Below are 19030 nucleotides of genomic sequence, written 5' to 3' on the forward strand. Positions count from 1 at the left end.
TGACCCCATGAATCGCAGCACGCCAGGCCTCCCAGTCCATCACTAACTCCCAGAGTTCACCCAAACCCATGTCCATTGAGTCGAGGCTTTCATCCAGCCATCTCATCCTCTGTCGTGCCCTTCTCCTCCTGCCCCCAATCCCTCCCAGCATCAGAGTCTTTTCCAATGAGTCAACTCTTCGCATGAGGTGGCCAAAGTACTGGAGTTTCAGCTTTAGTATCATTCCTTCCAAAGAAATCCCAGGGCTGATCTCAACAAGGACAGCAATTCACCTAAGATCAGATGAAGAAGGCTCTACACCTCTCACTGAACCAGCTTTCCATATTCAAAAGTCTAAAGTGATGACTTTCATTTCTTTTCACAAAATCAGCATCAACAAAAAACTGGGTATTAACAAATTTACATCAGTCCATTAATGATAATGAATCAAAAAGATAAGGGACAATAGTAGGGTTTTAAACAATTAATATTTATAGGCATCTTCCCCACAAAAATCTATTGATTGGCCAAGACAGGCCTTCCAACCTCCCCAACACTCAAACTCTCACTTTTATTCCAACCTCCCCAATACTAAAAATCTCACTTTGAATATATTTTATAACTTTATTTAGAATAACAGAAAGGGAGAAGTATTTGGAGAAAAAACAAATTATCCATTCTAGGTAGAAAAATTGTGATAGCTTACAAAAAATATAAAAAGAAATCAGTTTGAAATGATTAAGCTTTATTTCTTCCTCTATTTTCACAGAAACACTTTAAAGTTTAGCTGATATGTAATATGTTCCACCTACATTAGATAGATACATGGATATTATAAATGAAATAAAAACACAATAAGTAAGACATTCTTAAGTACAAATTCATATTAGATTTAGCATAATCTATGAATTATGTTTCTTATGGGCCCTGTAAATGGATGTTGGGAGAATGTGAGATATCGAGGAACATAAATAACTTAATAGAAGACACCCAGGTAATTTGAGAAACTCACCACTTCACCTTTGGTCACACCAAAACTTCACTGCTTTGAAAACCACTGATATTCGGCCACCTTGCTCAAACCTAGCCTTGGACATTTTCCAGCATCATTCTTCTTTCATGCTAATATCAGAAAAATAGCTCAGACTATCATAACTGTCCAGCACTGAATTAGTTTTATAATTTTTCTTCTCAGAAAAAAAAAACTTACTTCCACTACAAAAAAATACTTCTTGTATAAAGAATATACAATTTTAATACCTTTGTAATGAAGCAAATCTTTCTAGCTTCTTTAATTTCCTCAATCTCAAAGAGCTAAATTAAACCTGAAGTGTTAGTGTTACTTGCTCAGTCGTATCCGACTCTTTGTAACCTCATAGAATATAGCCTGCCAGGCTCCTCTGCCCATGGGATTCTCCAGGCAAGAATACTGGATTGGAGAAGCTATCCCTTCTCCAGGGCATCTTCCTGACCCAGGAATCGAACCAGGGTCTCCTGCACTGCAAGCAGATTCTTTACCAGGTGAGTAACCAGGGAAGCCCCAAAACCTGAAGACCATCATTATTATAATACCAAATCAAGCTTTTATTTATAAAAAAAACAAGTGCTAAATGAGTAGCATTCAGATGATCAAAGCATTTTATTTTATTTATTTTTTTTAATATAAATCTATTTATTTTAATTAGAGGTTAATTACTTTACAATATTGTATTGGTTTTGCCATACATCAACATGAATCTGCCACAGGTATACACGTGCTCCCCATCCTGAACCCCGCTCCCTCCTCCCTCCCCATACCATCCCTCTGTTTAACACATGCTAAATCTTTCAGAGTGCCCCCTTTCTTAGCTTTTATTTGTATACAGTACAAATTATTAGATTTCTGATACCAATGTCTCAGCAGCAATGATATTTTCCTTAATGACCTAATGCTGTACTATCAAAACTTTAAAATTTTCCTGACTTCTTCCAACATTTTCAGTGATAAACTAAAGCTAGAATAAGATGTCCAAGTGAGCTTAACACAAAGTCTTGTGTCCCTTGAGGGAACATCAAAAAATACCTATCCAACACCTCATAAGTTCTGTTGCCAAGTCTGAGATGGTTTGACTTCCATGAGTTTATCTTTTTTAGTTTTCTTTTAGTTTAGACCACTGGTTCTCAAATTTCAGCATGCATCACAATTATGTGTAGACCTCATTAAGACACAAATGGCTGGGTCTCAACCTGAGTTTTTGACTGTGTACAACTGTGGTTGGACCCAAGCATTTGCTTTCTAGTAAGTTTCTAAGTGATGGTACCTCAGGTCAAGGGATCACCATTTGAAAGCCACTGACTTAGATAATCACAGTATTCCACTTTAGGGTAAACTTTGTCCGCAGCTAGCTGCATTTGATCAAATGATTCTTAGGGAAAGTTCACAGCAATAATTCAAATTCCAATTTGAGAATCAACTTTCATCTATTTTTCAGTCTTCTTTTAATAGCCCTGCTGGGAGAACATTAAAAATATTCAGCCTAGTCATGAACAAAGACACATCAAGAAACTTAATATTTCAATAAAAGAGGAATCAATGTGTGTACAACCTTTTGGTTAAAGGTTAACAGCCAGAGGACAGCTATGATCACCTTTTTGCAATAAAGAAATATAAGTGCTAATAGCTTAAGGGACTTACCCAAGTCATTTAAAAATTCTCTAATGATATTTAGAAGAGGATCTGATCAGCATTCCTAGTTGCTTATTTGTTATAATCACAAATAAGTGGGGTATTTGTTATACCCACTATACCCACTATAATGCTGCCTGCTCTTAGATGACAAAATCTTCCTATTTCTTCACATTGATACTTAAGACACTGTTTTAGAAAAATTATGTTTTTAATATACAATTTAAAATAGAAATTTACCTAACAGAAAATAAAAATATATATGACTGTCAGTCATGCATATTATTATAAATAGATAATGAGTAAAATTGCTTTGATAAAGCACTTGCTTGCCTGGGACCTATAAATACACAAGGTCTTAAACAAAAGAATAAGAACAAATTCATCTTCACAGGGTGTTAGCCAAGAAACTGCCCAAGACTACAAACACCTTACACTCACTCCCAACCATGTCTCCGAGGAGCTTTTATGAAAACTAGACCACCTTCTGGACATAAGAAGCCTCATCTGTAAAAGGAAGACTATTGGACGAGATGAGGTCTAAATTCATTCAAGCTCTAAAGTTTACAGTTCATATAGAAGTCCAGTGGGCAAAAATTTGTTTTCTTTGCTTTTTATTTTTCTTTTTAAATTATAGATTTCAATTAGATAAAAAGCAAATCTTTAAAAATGTCTTACTCTGACCACAGACCTATAAAACAGAATCACTGCGTTTTGCTGCAGTGAAATAACTGGTCCCAAAGGGAAGCAAACAAATACATGATCTGTTAAAGTTATCGCGCACTATACGAATGATAAAGAACAAATGTATGATAATTTTTAAAATCCTACATGAGTTGTTTACTGTTTGTTAACATTATTGGGTGAGTTTATTTCTTTTTTCTAGTAAACCATCAAATGCTATTTTAAAATATGGCCTTGCTTTTCTTCTCTCTCAGTCTGTCTCTCTCCCATACACATGTGCTCTTTGTTTTCCTCCATTACGGTAACTTCAAAATAATTATGCAAAAAGGTTGAACTGAAATTACAGTCAAGGTTTGATTGCAACTCCAATCTCAGCCAAAAAAAAAACACCTCCAATTGCTAAATTTAGACATCTGGGTAAACTTCAATTAAAGATGCTCACCAGGAGTCAAATAACTCAAATATTTATTAAGGATGTAATATCACCATTATATAAATAGCATTATCACAAAACAATAATTTCAAATGTATTTTATGAAAACCATCAAACTGTTCTATCATCTAAATAGATACACATGAACATTTCATTTAGCTTATATTTTCAAAGTAGCTTATCTATTTGTGCACTCTAAGGACAGAAAATAATCTTTTCACGTAAAAAGGTTTTTCAAGTCTAAATATTAGTCACAAATATTTTTATCATGAGACTAAAATATGCAAAATAGATGACTTCAAAATAGTCACCAGCCTCCATTTATTTGTATCATATTGATGCCTGTTGACTGATCATGACCAACATGAATATACTACTGGAAGCAATAAACTTGGCTACAGAATTCAGCCTACTACTATTATTAGGGGAGGAAAAAAAAAAAACTCTCCATTCTAGAAAAACCCCTCTCTACTTAGCATTAGATTTGCTGATGTGAACAATTTTACTCTAAGAAAGAGTTTGGATTTTATGGAAACGTAAACATTTTTGAGAGATGTTACACTTAATTTTCGTCTCCAATGACCATTTACAGTAAGCCAGACACACTGGCAAATTTAGGGTCACTTTAATGGCTACTACCCCATTGTAAAAATTAGGATGGGGGCGTTAATTGATGAAAATAATGTAACCAAAGATTGCATCATTCTTAGTGCATTAAGATCAAAATATAATATTGATTTAATTTGAATGATTACTATTCTATAAATTATTTATATAATCACCTTAGATTTTCATTGTTCCTTTTATGGATTCCATGTTCAGCAATTATCATGCTAGAGAGGACGACAAGTTTCACCTTTTTGTTCCATTCTTTACTGAAGGGAACAATTCTGTGAGGCAGGCTTGTCTCTTTTCCTTCATGGTTCCTCCAGGCCATTCATACAAGAGGGACATGTTCTTGTGGGTAAAGAATGTCATGGGCTGGGGCTCTGTCTGCCACCTCCCTCAGATTAGGTGCAACATATTAAATGTTTCCATGCTTCATTTCAGGACAGCCCATCTCTTTCACTGTATGATTCCTTGGAAACACTTTCACCTTTGCATCTAAAAGCCACTATTCTATATGATGAAATGTCATAAAGCTACTAGAAATCAGGTCTTGGAAGATTACTTACTAATGGGAAAATTTCCAAAATATAAAATAAAAGTTGCATGGGTGCTCAGTAGTATCCAATTCTTTGTGACACCCTGGACTGTGGTCTACAAGGCTCCTCTGTCCCTGGGATTTTCCAGGCAAAAATTCTGGAGAGAGTTGTCATTTCCCTCTCCAGGAGATCTTCCCAACCTAGAGATCGAACCTGCGTCTCCTGCATTGAGGAAGATTCTTTACCACTGAGCCACCTGGGAAGCCCCAAAATAAAAGCTACAAGGTCCTAATTTTTATAAAGTTTAATCTTAATTATATCTCCAAAATGCACAGAAAGAAATTAGAGAAAATTCATGAAGATGGTACCTATGTTTTCTCTTGTTTTGTAAATTTAGTAGATTTTTATGTTTTATCATTTTGCCTACTGTATTTTTAAATCATTTAAAAAATATAGAGCATTTTTAAAGTGCTATCATAAAACAAATGACCTCTGGAGGAACCAGTAGAAGTAAAGGACCAAATCCTTACTCTCATATTCATATCGAATTTGTCTGCCATGACTTTTAGAGGTCAGCAGGAGATCTGAACAGGCAAGGAATAAGTATGAGGGGAATAAGTGGGAGGGGAATTGAATTTAAGAAATGAGAATAATCAAGATAGACATGGAAATATGAAGCACAAGGAGACAGTAAAGCGAAAAAGGAGATACCTTCCAAAGTATTCAGGACATCCTGGGTGTTACATTTATATCACCAATTTAAGCATTAATGCAAATAAAAAGATTCACTGAATACAAAGCAAATGATTTAAATTATGATTTCACAACAAGCTATTATTTGAAACAAGGGATATTAAAACCACTATTTGATAGAGATATTTTTTGGTGACTTTTCTTAGCATCGCAAATTATATAAAATTGCTTTTGTTGTTCAGTGGCTCAGTAGCCTCCGACTCTTTGTGACCCCATAGACTTGCAGCACACAAGGTTTCCCTGCTCTTTACCATCTCCCGGAGCTTGCTCAAACTCATGTCCGTCGAGTCGGTGATGCCATCCAATCATCTCATCCTCTGTCGTCCCCTTCTCCTGCCTTCAATCTTTCCCAGCATCAGGGTCTTTTCCAATGAGTCAGCTCTTCGCATCAGGTGGCCAAAGTATTGCAGCTTCAGCTTCAGCATCAGTCCTTCCAATGAATATTCAGGACTAATTTAATTTACAATTGACTGGTTTGATCTCCTTGCAGTCCAAGGTACTCTCCAGAGTCTTCTCCAACACCACAGTTCAAAACCATCAGTTCTTCAGTGCTCAACCTTCTTTATGGTCCAATTCTCACATTCATACATGACTACTGGAAAAACCATAATTTGACTAGATGGACCCTTGTTGGCAAAATAACATCTCTGCTTTATAACACTCTGTCTAGGTCTATCATAGCTTTTCATCCAAGGAGCAAATGTCTTTTAATTTCATGGCTGCGGTCACCATCTGCAGTGATTTTGGAGCCCAAGAAAATAAAGTCTGTCACTGTTTCCAATGACTCTCCATCTATTTGCCATGAAGCAATGGGACCGGATACCATGATCTTAGTTTTTTGAATGTTGAGTTTCAAGTCAACTTTTTCACTCTCCTCTTTCACATTCCTCAAGGTCTTTTGTTCCTCTTTGGTTTCTGCCATAAGGATTGTATCATCTGCATATCTGAGGTTATTGATATTTCTTCTGACAAACGTGATTCCAGCTTGTGCTTCATCCAGCCTGGCATTTCCCATAATGTACTCTGCATATAAGTTAAACAAGCAGGGTGACAATATACAGCCTTGATGTACTCCTTTCCCAATTTCGAACAAGTCCATTGTTCCCTGTCCGGTTCTAACTGTTGCTTATTAACCTGCGTACAGGTTTCTCAGGAGGAAGGTCAGGTGGTCTGGTGTTCCCATCTCTTGAAGAATTTTCCACAGTTTGTTGTGATCCACACAGTCAAAGGCTTTAGCATAGTCAATGAAGCGAAGTAGATGCAATTTCTGGATGCTCTTGCTTTTTTGAGGATTGAATGTAGGTTGGAAATTTAATCTCTGGTTCCTCTGCCTTTTCTAAATCCAGTTTGAACATCTGGAGTTTTCAGTTCACGTACTGTTGAAGCCTAGCTTGGAGAATTTTGAGCATTACTTTGCTAGCATATGAAATGAGTGTAACTGTGTGATAATTTGAACATTATTTATAATAAAAAATGATATGGACTTACAAAAGCCATTTACTGATCTTCAGTTTGTCTATTCACTAATTAATTTTACATAAGAAATAAACTTTATACCAGATAATTATTCTATCTAAAATATATTAATTATTAGAAATTCTACTTTTTAAAGGTAGGATTTATTCCTCATTTATTTATTCCATAGTTCATCAGGCACTCTGTCTATCATATCTAGTCCCTTAAATCTATTTGTCACTTCCACTGTATAGTCATAAGGGATTTGATTTAGGTCATACCTGAATGGTCTGGTGGTTTTCCCTAATTTCTTCAACTTAAGTCTGAATTTGGCAATAAAAAGTTCATAATCTGAGCAACAGTCAGCTCCCAGTCTTGTTTTTGTTGACTGTATAGACCTTCTCCATCTTTGGCCGCAAAGAATATAATCAATCTGATTATGGTGTTGACCATCTGGTGATGTCCATGTGTAGAGTCTTCTCTTGTGTTGCTGGAAGAGGGTGTTTGCTATGATCAGTGCGTTCTCTTGGCAGAACTCTATTAGCCTTTGCTTCATTCTGTATTCCAAGGCCAAATTTGCCTGTTACTCCAGGTGTTTCTAGACTTCCTACTTTTGCATTCCAGTCCCCTATTATGAGAAGGACATCTTTGGGGGGTGTTAGTTCCAAAAGGTCTTGTAGGTCTTCATAGAACTGTTCAGCTTCTTCAGCATTACTGGTTGGGGCATAAACTTGGATTACCATGATATTGAATGGTTTACCCTGTAAATGAACAGAGATCACTCTGTCGTTTTTGAGATTGTATCCAAGTACTGAATTTCAGACTCTTTTGTTGACTATGATGGCTACTCCATTTCTTCTAAGGGATTCCTGCCCACAGTAGTAGATATAATGGTCATCTGAGTTAAATTCACCCATTCCAGTCCATCTTAGTTCGCTCATTCCTAGAATGTCAACATTCACCCTTGCCATCTCCTGTTTGACCACTTCCAATTTGCCTTGATTCATGGACCTGACATTCCAGGTTCCTATGCAATATTGCTCTTTACAGCATCAGACCTTGCTTCTATCACCAGTCCCATCCACAACTGGGTTTTGTTTTTGCTTTGGCTCCACTCCTTCATTCTTTCTGGAGTTAGTTCTTCACCCATCTCCAGTAGTGTCTAGTCAAGGCTATGGTTTTTCCAGTAGTCATGTATGGATGTGACAATTGAGCCATAAAGGTTGAGCACTGAAGAATTGATGGTTTTGAACTATGGTGTTGGAGAAGACTCTGGAGAGTCCCTTGGACTGCAAGGAGATCCAACCAGTCCATCCTAAAGGAGATCAGTCCTGGGTGTTCATTGGAAGGACTGATGTTGAAGCTGAAACTCCAATACTTCGGACACCTGATGCGAAGAGCTGACTCATTTGAAAAGACCCTGATGCTGGGAAAGATTGAAGGAGGAGAAGGAGACGATAGAGGATGAGATGGTTGGATGGCATCACCGACTCAACGGACATGGATTTGGGTGGACTCCAGCAGTTGGTGATGGACAGGGAGGCCTGGCGTGATGCTGTTAATGGGGTTGCAAAGAGTCAGACACAACTGAATGACTGACCTGAACTGAACTATTTATTCCAAGTTTTGTGAGATATTCTGATACTCAATCCCCCCAACCCCTTTCAATGAATTGAGGCAAGATATCTACATGAAGTACAGGATAGCACAACCATTTATGAAGATTACAAAGTTATAATGTCCTATCTTTATACCCAGAAGTTTTAAAATACATATTTGATTAAAATGCAGCAGAATTTGTCAAAAAAAATCTTAATGGATTCAAATATATGCTAATCTCTCTTGCAAATGGGGAAGAGTAGTAAATTAACATTAACAAAATAAATGGTCTAGAGTATCACAAACTGTTATCAAAGAAATATATCCAGAAAGACACGCTAAAGATAGACATCTAATAAATTTATAAAGGTTATAAGAATTCATAAACCAATTCAGCCAAAGTTTATTAAAATCACATATGCTAAATAAACAAGGTATTTCACAATCTGACCCTACAAGATTGTGGCCTTATTTCCTGTCACCCATCATTCTAGGAAGTGGAATAGAAGGTTTCTAACAAATTAAAATCTAAAATGAGTTTAAGACTCTTGTATAAAAATAATATCCCCATAAATGAAAAAGTAAAACCATACATGTGTGTTTTGGAAATTGAGCTTTTATGGGTAACTATACAACACTTGTGGAGAAGGCAATGGCACCCCACTCCAGTACTCTTGCCTGGAGAATCCCATGGGCGGAGGAGCCTGGTGGGCTGCAGTCCATGGGGTCGCTAAGAGTCGGACACGACTGAGCGACTTCACTTTAGCTTTTCACTTTCATGCATTGGAGAAGGAAATGGAAACCCACTCTAGTGTTCTTGCCTGGCGAATCCCAGGGACGGGGGAGCCTGGTGGGCTGCCGTCTATGGGGTCGCACAGAGTCGGACACGACTGAAGTGACTTAGCAGCAGCATACAACACTTGTCCTGGAAGATGGATGGTTATAATAACCATATCAGAGTTAAATTAACTTAGGTTTAAATATGCCCATATCATCCTGTTTCCAATGAAAATTTAGACACATGTACAAAGAGTACACAAAGAAAAACAACTTCTGATTTTAATCCACAATTAAATCAGTGGTAATAACCAAAATAATGAGGGCATAGGTTTAACCAAAGTTATAATTCTGATTCCAAATTAGCTACTTGCCTGAAAATCTCTTGAGAGAAAGAACTATGTCTAAATCACAGTGCTCAATAAATATTTTCAAAGTTAATTCCCTTATTTCAATTCAATTCAATTCACAGTCACTGAACACTGACTCTATGATAGACAATGGTGATATAGAAAACAGGTAGAATATGGATCTCCTCATTTTTAAAGTTATTTTGGCCTCGGTTTCCATATCTCAAAAAAGAAGACTACATTAAATCATTTCTAATGTTCCTTCTCACCTGCAAATTTTATGATTCTACTACCTGAAGTATTAATTATTTATGTTTAAAATTATGCAAAGCCTCATTATTATCCATTTTAATTTAACCCTGTTAATGGTAAGGAACAGTGGTAATGGTCTAAAAGCCCAGAAATAGATGTCAGACAGTCTTACGTCTAATCAGGAGAAGCCACACAATAATTTGAAAAAGGAAAGTTTAATATAATGAATTATTAACTATAATGAAGGATTGGAATATGGAGGTGTTGGCTAGTAAAACATAAAGAGAACTCTAAAAAATATAGGAATAGCAGACATAAGAAGCAATCACTACTCTTAGAGCTGAGAGAGAACACCCTAAAGAATTCCCACTCCCACCAGGACTAAGAAATAGACCTTGAAGGTGAGAAGGGCACAGCCATGACTGGCTGAATTGCAGAGAATTTTCTGTGGTGCCTAGCTGGCAGAACTTGATGGATATCTGTGGTCTAAAGTGCTGCTTGTGAAAGCTGTTCACAGAGACGTGCCTGTCACTACAAAATCAGCCACCTGGAAGCTACTGGTTACTAGATGCTGCTGGCTGCCATGCACTGCAGGAGCTGGGACTGAGAAGTTGCACAATTCAGGGGCTGCAGAAGCCAAACAATGAAGAAGCTATCCACACTATTGGAGACCTCTGGTCAAGCACTCCAAAACCGGAAAACAAAGCCCTTCCTTCTGCATTAATTCTCCATCCTTCCTATAAGGCTTAACATTGTGCCAATTGTCAAAGGGTCCAGATCCCTTTTCACAGAGCAGACAAAAAGTGTTGACTTGGAGCACATAGGTAATCAATAGATAAGGAGCACAGTCTACCTCTTTGACTCTCAACTTCTGCATGGTCCTTGCTGCTCACATTTTAGATCCCATACAGTAAAACAACTGTATATCACTACATAATAATGTAGAGTTATGCTTCTTAAAAGAGATTGTATTACTTCCTTCAAATGAGAAACAGTCCAAAAAGTTATTGTACCCATCATTGGCTATGTTGATTGCTCCTCAGATTCAGTAAGACTCCCACTAAATATTCTGTTACCTAAACACTAAATTATAAATTTAACTGCCAATAGCATTCATATGACACAGAGAATAAGGTGAGATATGAAGAAAATTGTAGGATACAAATAAGTGCACACACATACACACACACATATAAAAAATAGTCAAATAAAATTATACAAGGCTTCTATAGGCCTCATTTCTGTGATTGATCCTGGGACTTTTACTAATATCTTTGGCTTTCTTCTCTAATTATCCATTAGTTATTACCTCTATCATCACCCAGAACTTTAATTAACCAGGGTTTAAATGACCCAAAGATTCTGAGTCCTCAATTATTTCATCCTTGCACCTTTGGTAAGTTGCTTGTCCTCTTTAACCTCTTGTTACTTCACAAATAGCTAGTTTTCATCTCAAAACTTTGTGATGTAGTTTAAATGAGTTAAGGTATGATGAATTCTAAGTACATAATAGATATTTTTAAATTTGTTCTATATATTCTCTGCATCAATTCTTCTTTAAATGAAGGTTACAAGAAACATATTAGAAGATGTATGCATATCAATATTTAGTTTTTGACTTCCAAAATAATTTTAAGAATGAGTTTTACAAATCTTTTATCATAAACCATATATTTGAGTCCTATTTAAAAACTAGAAAATATACATGTGTGTATATATATATATAGAGTATATATCAGAAAGGTAGAATATGTCCAAATTGGGGTACAGTAAGATTGTTTCTTTCATTATACATTTCTGTAGTATTTCAATTTGTTACTATGAGTATGCATGATTTTTCTCATAGTCCTATGTTCACAAATTTCTAGATTTATTACCCAGAGCTCTTAACCTATCTGGAGCTCTTTTCTGATCTGTAAAATAATGGAATTAGAATAGACACTCTCTAAATGGAATTAGCATAGATGCTCTCTAAATTTTCTTCCAACTTTAACATATATGATTCTGTTTTTATAACTTCAGTTATACTTCACATACAATGAATAGTGTATCTTTAAGTTATGTAAAAAGACACGATCTTTGGACTAGAGCAATATCAGCTCAGATGCCACCATTTGCTAGATCTATAACCTCGAGTGAGTTGCTAAATTTTAGACATAAATTTCCTGATTTGTAAAATAGGAAAAAAAAATAAGACCTCATGTGCATTAACATACAATAGGAGTTCATCCAATTGTAGTTATGCTCTTTAATCAAATAAAAGTTTTCACTGATTTTAAGATATGTCATCACTATGTTATGATCCATGAAAAGGAAGGAGTGGAGGGAGGAAGGAAGAAGAGTCTACAATTAAATCATGGTATGCCATTATTGTAGATCCTTTCCAAGATCTGAGATGTCAACATGTGGGAGGAGGAAGATGGTTAAGTTTCTTTTTAAATCTGTGAAATAAGACAATACTGCTATTGTTATTCACTCATCATACACCACTCTGGTTGAAAAGGCAATTCAACAACCATTTTTCATATCCAAATCCCATAATTAAAAATATTAAAACAATATTACAGAATATGGAAAGTGAAAAGAAAATACTATGCCTTTTATGAAAGGGCAGGATGCAGGCATTTTATAATAAATTAATTATTGTCTACTATGTGAAAGATTGGAGAAGGCAATGGAAACCCACTCCAGTACTCTTCCTGGAAAATCCCATGAATGGAGGAGCCTGGTAGGCTGCAGTCCATGGGGTCCTGAAGAGTCAGACACCATTAAATGACTTCACTTTCACTTTTCACTTTCATGCATTGGAGAAGGAAATGGCAACCTACTCCAGTATTCTTGCCTGGAGAATCCCAGGGACGGGGGAGCCTGATGGGCTGCCATCTATGGGGTCGCACAGAGTCGGACACGACTGAAGCGACTTAGCAGTATGTGAAAGATAGGATGTTAGATGCTTGAGATAAAACAGTGAGCTAAAAGAGAAGCCCTGTTCATATAGGAGCAGACAGCCTAGAAGGGAAGAAAACCGTTCATAGAATTTGGTGATGATAAAGAGTAAAAGAAGTATTCATATTTAACAAAAGAAAATGGAGGACAATTCTGTGTTATCTTTTTCTTAAAGCAGAGTGTTAAACCCTTAAACAATGTGAACACTTTTCAGTATTTGTCCTGGAAATTTCTATATGTATAAAATGAAAACACAGTATCAAGTTGAATCAACATGAAGCAAACAATTCAGTGATCAGGGCAATGTGCCACGAGGATTAGAGTAAAAAGCATTATAAGAAAAGAAGCAGAAATTTAAAATATCTGTTTCCCAAGCCTGACTGATTTATGAATCTTTTTTCTTAAAAAATCTGGGGTTTTAATTCCTGACTTAAACAAACAAAAATGTAGGAAAGCAAATAGACTTGCTTGTCTAATAACAAAAGGAGGTGGAAGGTGAACCCATAGAAGTTTTCAATATGGAAACAAAAATGACATACTTTAAGGTTTTACTGTCATCTCAGTCAAAAACAAGCACATATTCTCAAACTAGATAAGAGTGCTTATGGTAATACTGGACTAGCAACAGAGCCAGGAGGCATTTAGTCATCTTTTATTTACTTAAACTCATACCCTGAATATCTTCTTTTTTTCTTCTACCTGTGTGAGTCATTTTGATTTATTTTAAAGCTATTGTAAGGGTGTCCCTCATGGCTCAGATGGTGAGAGAACCTGCCTCCGATGTGGAAGACCTGAGTTCAATCCCTGGGTTGCAAAGATCCCCTGGAGAAGGAAAAGGCAACCCATTCTAGTATTCCTGCCTGGAGAATTCCAATGAGAGAGGAGCCTGGAGGGCTACAGTATGTGAGGTCGCAAGAGTCGGACACAACTAAAAAGATTTTCACTTTCAATGCTATTGTAGGATAGATAGGCATTTTACCTAATGGTTTTCATAACAAAACAAGCCATTGAAAATTTTAAATTATATAGGAGGTTTCTGGGGATTTGTTTTCTGTATTTTCTCATATTTCTTTCAGTTCATATTTTAGGGAAATTCAGTTCACATGCTAGAAAAGTAGCTATCTATCTCTTTCAAAAGTTTTCAGTTTAACACATCACAATGACTGCAAAATTTCTATCAAACCAGACTATCTTCATTCATGTCTCTTTACAACAGTGTATTCTGTTTGTAATCTTGAACAACACAGAAAGGAAAGTTGAAATGACAAATACATTAAAGAGACTTCAATAGATAATTCTGTGAACTCTTTTCCCTCCAGAGAGCTTGGCGAGCAGAGGGATGTTAGAATAAATTTGTATAAACATCTATAGAAAGGAATTCCTCATTTCAAGCAACCTATTTGGTATTTATTCATTTGACAAGTGCTTTACTTGTATTCCATGGACATTAGAAAGAGAATGCGCAATATACTCTGTCTCTTGGTCCCATTTAGATTAACTTCATAAGGAAGCACTCTATTAGGTATGCAGTTCTGGACAGTTGCTACTGGTTACATTGTAGCAACATATAACACTTAGCAATAATTTTCCCAATAGCTTATTTTGAAAGAAAAAAAAAAGAATCAGGTTTTATATGCTGTATAATTATAGTTAAATAAAAACAAATATCCAGAAATTATCAAGAGGATAATTACAACTATAATGACTACCTTGTTATTTTCCCCCTGTTTTTCTTTCTGTGCATCTTTATGTCTGATAAATTCACATTCTCTAATCTTTCCACATTCTTGTTTTCCTTCTATCTGCAATGTTTAACACTTGCTGTGGGCGCTTAGTCGCTCAGTCATGTCCGACTCTTTGCAACCCCATGGACAGTAGCCTGCCAGGTTTCTCTGTCCATGGGGATTTTCCAGGCAAGAATACTGAGGTGGGTTGCCACCCCCTCTTCCAGGGAATCTTCCCAACCCTGGGGTTGAACCCAGGTCTCCTGTATTGTGGGCAGATTCTTTACTGTCTGAGCCACCAGGGAAACCCAAGAATACTGAGTGGGTGGCCTATGCCTTCTCCAGGGGAACTGCCCAACCCAGGAATTGAATCAGGGTTTCCTGCATCGTAGGCAGATTATTTACCAGCTGAGCTACCAGAGAAGCCTAATAGTTGCTAGGCACTTACAATGTTTTTAGGTAGAAAGAAAAATAAGAAGATAGAATGCTTTATATGTATAATTAATAAAACATAATAGTTACATAAATATTATTTAGCACATGTTTATAATCTTAAAATAAGTTATATTAGAAAGGAAATAAGGAGCTTCCCAGGTGGTGTTAGTGATAAAGAACCTGCCTGGAGGTAAGAGATGCACATTCAGTCCTTGGGTAGGGAAGATCCCCTGGAGGAAGGCAGGACAACCCTCTCCAGTATTGTTGCCTGGAAAATCCCACGGACAGAGGAGCCTGGCAGGCTATACAGTCCATAGGGTCACCAAGAGTCAAACACGACTGAAGAGACTTAGCACACATGCATGCAGAAAGGAAATAAAATTTCAAAGAGCAAAGAGAAAGAGGTGTTTTTGAACATAGTTATTGTGATAGAGTAGCTTCAGGAGCACAGATTCAATAAGTGGACTCAGTCAGGTTACAGAATACAGAACTAGAATTTGGGATGTAAGGAACAAAATTTATAACCTTTTGATAATATTGATCTTATCCACAGAAAGAGAGATAAAGATGAGGCATATAAGACAAAATAATATCAACACATTTTTAATACTGAACACAGTAAGATAGAGAAAGTAGAAAATATACAATTATAGAATAGACCAATTCCAATCTGTGCCAATCAGTGAGGAGCAGATATATGAGAAAGCCCAAGAAGAGTTAATAGAATTCTGAATTCCCATTCCACTCTAAGTTTTATTATCCAATCTGTCCATGGAAGGATTCTTTAGCACATGATTTTTGCTTATGAAAGAAATATACTTAGAATTTTCTGTTAAGCATTGTGAATTTAATACATGCATTTATTTCTATTCTGTCTAGCACACACATACACACACACACACACACACACACACACACATAAGCAATTAAAAAGGAACAGATTCGTCTGCCTCCTTAGCAGAGTAGGCAGTGAATCAGTCTTATAAAAAAAGGATAGACTCACAAAGCCAAAGAGAATTAGAACAATGTAGTGATGTTAACTACATTTTAGAATAATGGAAGCCAAATGGCCAGTTGTTAAAAATTCAGGAGACCTGACAGGGAGACTCTTGTGTGTGAGGAGAAGGAGAATTAACAACAAGGTAAACATGCTTGTAAATTACCGAGCATGATTTGCTACTTAAAAATTTAAGTCTAAACTATCAGCTGTGAGAATAGAAAAGTATTTTCCAATATACATGCTCTCAAATAATTTCTCCCTCCATATGATCACCAGCAGCTGCTGGAGAATGTTCTAAAGCAAAACAAGGGAGGAAATAAGAAAGGAGGGCTTCCCTGGTGGCTCAGTGGTAAAGAATGTCCCCTGCTAAAGCAGGAGACCTAGGTTCTATCCCTGGGTTGAGACACTTCCTGGAGGAGGAAATGGCAACCCACTCCAGTATTCTTGCCTGGAGAATCCCATGGATAGAGGAGCCTGGTGGGCTGCAGTCCATGGGGTCACAAAGGAGTCAGAAACAACTTAGCGACTGAACAAATAAGAAAGGAAAGTATGATATATCTTCCAACTTTATATCAGAGTTCCTAGTTTCAAACAACCAAAGAGAATTCTAGATGATTACCTAGATGAAGAGCATTATCTGAAAAACATGGGTCATTTGTAGACTTATTGGATGTGCTAGAAAAACAAGCCATACCACTGCATTGACCCCAGAGAAATGTGACATTTTTCATCTCTCAAGGAGTGGCGGAGGTGGGAGTGGGGTGAGGGCTGGTAGAATGAAAAGTTCAGTTCAATGAACCCAAGATCGTGTACATCTAACAAAGTCTGTTGGTTAAATTGTACAGATTTCTGGCCAGAGGATCAACACCGCCTTCAATCAAGTTGTGCTTAAGAGACTTTTCAAGGGTCACACCAACTGGCAGCGCTCTGTCCTTTTCCCTGATGATCCAGAAGATGAAGCATCCTGGCCCCAGATGACAAAACAGCTGTGGGTGCCGGGACTATAGTGGAGAACAATGTGCGTATCCAGGAAATGCCCAAACTGAAGTTGTGGGCTGTGCATGAGCAGACATGTGTGGAACCACATCCTCAAGGCCGGGGGTAAGAGCCTCACCTTCAACCAGCTGGCCCTGGACTCCCCCAAGGGCTGCAGCACCATCCTGCTCTCCGGCCCTCACAAAAGCAGGGAGGTATACAGGCGTTTCCTTAAGGCCCGGGGAACAGCATGGCCACACCAAACCCTTTATGGGACCAGAGGTTCCAGCGTGCCAAAGTCCAACCAGACAGATGCAGCTCCAAAAACTAACCCAAGATCCTGCCTTGTGATTAACGATTTTGGATGTAAGTAATAAAGAAAATAAAACAAAATGAAAAAAAAAATCACTGAAGCTTTTTATTTTGTATACAAAATCACTGGGGATCAGTGGACACTTCAGAGATGACAACCTAGATACATATGGCTCCAGCCACTTGGTACGAAGTGAGGTAAGAAAAAAAAACAAAACAAAACAATGGTTTCAGTGTATCACGTGATTACAGATCTAGAGTTTCCAGCAGGATTCCAGATGGTCAAACTTCTATAGCAGCTCAAAAGAAGCAGTGAGAACAGCAATCGGAGAGGGCAGTTAACTGCTGGAGTTCCTTTTAGGAACTGACTGGGGGCCTTGAGTTGCCCCTACCTATAAAAAGAACTGTTCCTTACAGTGTTAGTTCTGAAACCAATGGAGAAGAGCACTCCCTGCCCCTTCCTTTATCCATCCTAAGCCAAGTTAAAGTTGGCCGTGGACACATTTGACTGAGACATCCTAGCTCACACATCTGCATCCCGGGTGAAAGGGTATCAGAGAAAATGAGAATCTAGCATTTTCAGCTTTGTTGTTATTTAGTCACTAAGTCATGTCCAACTCCTTTGTGACCCCATGGACTGTAGCCCACCAGACTCCTCTGTCCATGGGATTCTCCAGGCAAGAATATTGGAGTGGGTTGCCATTTCCTATGCCAGGGAATCTTCCCAACCCAGGGAATATTTCCTACCCAGGGATAGAACGTCTCCTGCTCAGCAGGTGGATTCTTTATCACAGAGCCACCTGGGAAGCCCAGCATTTTCAGCTACTATACAGTAAGACTTTCTTTACTTTCCTACAATGTCCATCAGAGAGAGAATTTTCCCAATTACATAAAAGGCTTCAGATGCTGGCCATACAAAACAGACAACAAGTGTTTGTTTTGTTGTATTTTTATATATTTCTATGATATCCATGAAATAGTGGAGAGAGGTGAAAGGAATTGTCCTAGACAACAACATGGAATATGAGGACGATGGTTATTCACTGAACTTAGAGAACAACCAGACAGACTGGAGTGGAAGACTTAAGAATTAAAGTTCTGGGAGAGATTTCCTAAAATTAAATTAAAATTATTCCAAAAAATAGATTATTTGACAATTTTCACTTAGTGGAAAATGGAACTGAGAAGTGTTAAACAATATGGAAAAGTTAGTCACAGATTGTAAGAAACACTAAATAACAATAATAATAATAATGGGAAATTAATTCCACAGATGAATACAAGCTGTGCAAGAAAAAAGTTTTAATACTGTGTGTGTGTGTGCTCAGTTTGGCTCTGAATTAAACAATATACACATAGGCATAATAACTAAAAGCTGAAGAAAGATTCAACTTGAATGCTAACAACTGGGTTCGTCAGCTAGGAAGAGGAGATACACATATCTGTAAGAGGAACATCAGGATGTGAGAGCAGTTTAACAGAGCTAAATTTTCAGTTTCTATAGTAGATAGCCAATATACAATATCTGAAATTTGGGAAGATATTC

The 19030-nt window shown here is 37.2% G+C and overlaps 1 pseudogene; it reads left to right on the forward strand.

The window, feature by feature from the left end:
- LOC102389967 overlaps positions 1 to 17523 on the forward strand; it is a 28644-nt pseudogene extending 11121 nt beyond the window's left edge.
- Positions 17524 to 19030: the final 1507 nt, after the last annotated feature.

The sequence above is a fragment of the Bubalus bubalis genome, chromosome 1 (assembly GCF_019923935.1).
Source record: "Bubalus bubalis isolate 160015118507 breed Murrah chromosome 1, NDDB_SH_1, whole genome shotgun sequence".
NCBI lineage: Eukaryota > Metazoa > Chordata > Mammalia > Artiodactyla > Bovidae > Bubalus > Bubalus bubalis.